This window comes from Sphaerodactylus townsendi, linkage group LG05 (assembly GCF_021028975.2).
Source record: "Sphaerodactylus townsendi isolate TG3544 linkage group LG05, MPM_Stown_v2.3, whole genome shotgun sequence".
Taxonomy (NCBI): Eukaryota; Metazoa; Chordata; class Lepidosauria; order Squamata; family Sphaerodactylidae; genus Sphaerodactylus; species Sphaerodactylus townsendi.
In genome coordinates, this window is record NC_059429.1 from 65,308,911 (window position 1) to 65,312,886 (window position 3,976).

Genomic DNA, 3,976 nt, shown 5'->3' on the forward strand with positions numbered 1-3,976 from the left:
GACAAAATTCCACATTTTAACATATTTAAAATATGCTTTCTGGAAAAAAATACATTTCTTACATGTATTTTATTAGTTTAATTTTCTGGCTTCAGGAAGGCATTTGTCTTGGAACCTCCCAACATTTGAGGCAGCCACTGTCCTTTCTCAGTAGTTTGGGATTAACACAGTTTGTTTCAGAATTCACTGCTCATGCCATAGCAAAAGAAGCCAGTTAGGGCTTATATACCAGCACAGCAAGAGTAACAACGCACTATGACAGATGAATCATTGTGTGCACAATGTGGTTATTACAGAACACTTTAGCAGGGAACTTGCTACCTGCATGGCTTCTTCATTGAGCAGCTCGCTGCGGTGATACATAGCAGGTATGGTCAGATTGCTGATCATCACAAAGCCTGAAAGAGAAACTATAATAGAAGGAATTATTATAGCCCCACTCTTTGTCCATGTCAAAAGGATAAAGTTTAAACAATGAATCTTGGATATGCAACAAGCTAATATATGCACGGTATCCCACTAGCCTTATTGCAGAAGCCAAGCTCTCTTAGGCCGTTTCCGCACGAATGCGGAAGCGGCGCGGTTGGCGTACTCGACGCCGACCCGACGACGCTAGGACCGTCCGCACAGACGGTCCTAGAAAGAGCCGGGCAGCCGGCGCCCGGCCGGCCCAGCGTGTCCCCAGGCCTCCAGCGGCGCAGGGCAGGGGGGCGTGTCCCCAGGCCTCGGCGACGCGCCGGAGGCCCGGGGACAAGGTAAGTACAGGAAGAAAGGGGGGGGGAAGCGCCGGGAAGCCGCTGCCATTTGCACGGCAGCGGCTTCCAGCCGGTGTTTCCCCAACAAGTGCGGTTCCGAGCACACTGGGGAAACGCTGGCGTGGGGACGGGCGGGCGGCCCGAGGGCGGCGCGGCTGCGAAGCAGCTGCGCCCCCTGTGCGAATGGCGGCCTGGGGATGGCGTTTTTTCCGTCCCCAGGTCGCCATTAAACGCCCGTGCGGAAACGGCCTTCGGTTGTTTATTAAAAAGTACACAAAGGATTGCAATTCAGTACTTTCTCCTTCACATGTTCCGACCTGTTTGAACTCTTCTGCTATCAGAAATCTACATCCCCCATCCTAACTTCATCAATCCAGTGTATTTAGATCTTCCCACAGTATTGTCATCCTCAGCATTCTGAATACATTCTGTGTTCCACTGCCAGCCCCATATTCACAGCAACTGCATTTCTCCAAACAGATTGGAAATCTTGGCACGCCATGCCAAGAAACCCATTTAATCAGTTTTGCCTCTAGGCCAGTGTTTCCCAACCTTTTTGAAGTCAGGGTACCCTTGACCTCACTCTTCATATCTCACGGTACCCCTGCCGCCACCCTTCACCTTCCCCTCCCATTGCCCCTGCTTGCCACACCCCCCACCTTCCCCTCCCAGGGTGAAGGGTAGCACTGGGGGTGGTGGTGGCTGCTGACCTTGTGGCAGGCCCTCCCCCATGGGCCAGCTCCATGTCCTTGCTGGCGCTGGTGGGAGACACCACAAAAATGAGGGGGCGGCGGTAGTGTTGCCGCGGTACCCCTGGGACATGCTCACGGCACCCCTGGGTACCAGGGAACCCTGTTTGAGAATGGCTGCTCTAGGCTTTTATGTGGGAGGCCATGAGGAAAGGGGCGGACTGGAATGCAACCTGCTCGGTGTGAAAGTGATCTAGATCTGCATTCCCCAGACAGTTCAAAGGAAAACCAAATGAAGCACTTTCACTACAGTTGAGGTATCAGTGTCTCATAGGCCTGCTACTTCACACCAGGAGGCCTCTTGGAGTTCACGGGAGGCCTTGGTCCAGCCTCACCTAGGAGGCTATGCCACTTGCACTCTCAATCTTCCAGTTTATTTACACTGAAAAGGCACAAGAAAGTTATTTTAACTTTAAATGATAGTGTGGGGTGGGGAGGGATCCATCCAGTATTGTAAAAAGAATACAAGTAGAGGTAGTAGTGTCCAAGGATCTACAAACTCCTTGGATGTTTTGAAGGAATTAAATAAGAACAGATAGCTAATAGTACTTAGCAAAGTCCAGTCAAAGAAAAATCTCTTCTGATCTATCTGTAAGCACTCGTAAACCTTGGCTGGGGGGTGGGGGGAGGGAGGAGAGGGAGGGAGGGAGATGATTAGGTCAACTCACTATGGAGCCATATTTAATTATTTTAAGAGGCTTAAGACAACATCTGGAACCATTAGTCTAAATGAGGCATTAACCACTGATTGCCTGGAATGTGGGTTGCATGTTTGAGTACATGTATTTTTGAAACATCCACTCATGGCCCTCAAATTACAGTGGTGCTCTGTTACTTCAAGTAGATGTTTACCACTAGAGAGAGAGAGAGAGAGAGAGAGAGAGAGAGAGAGAGAGAGAGAGAGAGAGAGTGTGTGTGTGTGTGTGTGTGTGTGTGTGTGTGTGTGTGTGTGTGTGTGTGTATATATATATATATAAACCTTTATTAGGCATAGAATCCATATAACAGCCAACATTGTCCAAACAAGTATCCCATACATGAGGACCATCGCAGGTAATCATTTCAAAGTTTCCATAAGGAACCTAGCTACAAAAGTTAAAACCTCGGAGGCAGAATTGTTTAATAGGAACGTAATCTTCCCCACAGTAGAGTATTCATTAAAGATTACAGGACAAAGAGCAAAAAGTCTGGTCCTAGATCCCTCGTATACTTACCTGGCAGGGGAGACACCTTGATCACTAATGAATGACCTCTAGTCACCTCTTAAGATGGGGCAAGTAGAATTGTTTCTGTATGGAGTTAAACAGAGCTCCTATTTCATTGTACAGGAACCAAATACTAGTTCATGTAACAAAATCAGTGCAAAACTATGACACTGGAAAGGTGTGGCCCGGTGTATCAGCCTATATGCATAAGACCCACATCCAACTGTTCATGATTGATATAAATGGGAATGTTGATAGATGCCTTGGTTTGATTTTTTAAAAATCATCTGTGCCAATTTTCTTGAATTTTGTCTTACAGCCCCATCCAGAGGGGCCTGGTGGGTGGGGACAGTGCCACTCTGATGCTGCCCGGCTCCCTCCAAAGGGCTTTCCCACAGCATGGGGAGCCCAAACAAGTTTTTAAAAACAAAAACAAAAAAGCCCCAAGAATCCCCCATGGGAGGGAATAGAGATATGCCATCATGGCTACGCTGGTACACGGGGTCCAGTTGACAGTGGAGGCTCACTAAGGTTGCCTCTGGCCATGTCGGCACAGCGTTTTGTGCCAGCAAGCCTAGGCAATTGTAGCTGCTTTTGGACTGGGTGCTATGGACCATTGCAGTGCCAGACACTAGGTTAAGTACTCCACCACTGCATTTGCCCCTTGTGCTGGTAGTACCCACACTGGTACTAAACTGCGCCAGCTCCAGAAGGATTCACATGCCCTCCTCTGAACTGAGCTGCCCATCTTTCCTAATAAATATTTTCATCAAAACAAATCCACATTCGACTATTACAACTGGAAACCAGCACAGAGGTTGTGGGATTAGACCCTGAGCTACAACCAGGGACCAGCTTGGAAAATATATTTGTATATTTATATTTAATGATTGTGCCTAAAGTGGCTGAAGAAGACATAACAGTCGAAAGTATTGTTTTTTCCCCTGGGTCAATACTCTCACCTTTATTGTCCACTAGCCAAGGACTTCTCCATCAACATCCTGATGTTTTGTACGTTCATCTATAAGTACATGAAGCTCATCCACAGAAGATGAGTATTGACAGGCATCAGACACTTGGTATCCTTCACATCTACACAATTAGTGGATCTCTTTCAAAGTGATACCTTTAATTACAGAGACTTGATATTATTGTACTTGGGATCCTCTAAGTGTGTATTATTCATTGTTTTGTTGTTATTTATAATATGTATACTTTGTTGTTGATTAAGAGTTGTGATTCTGTTATACAAATGTTTTAATTAAAG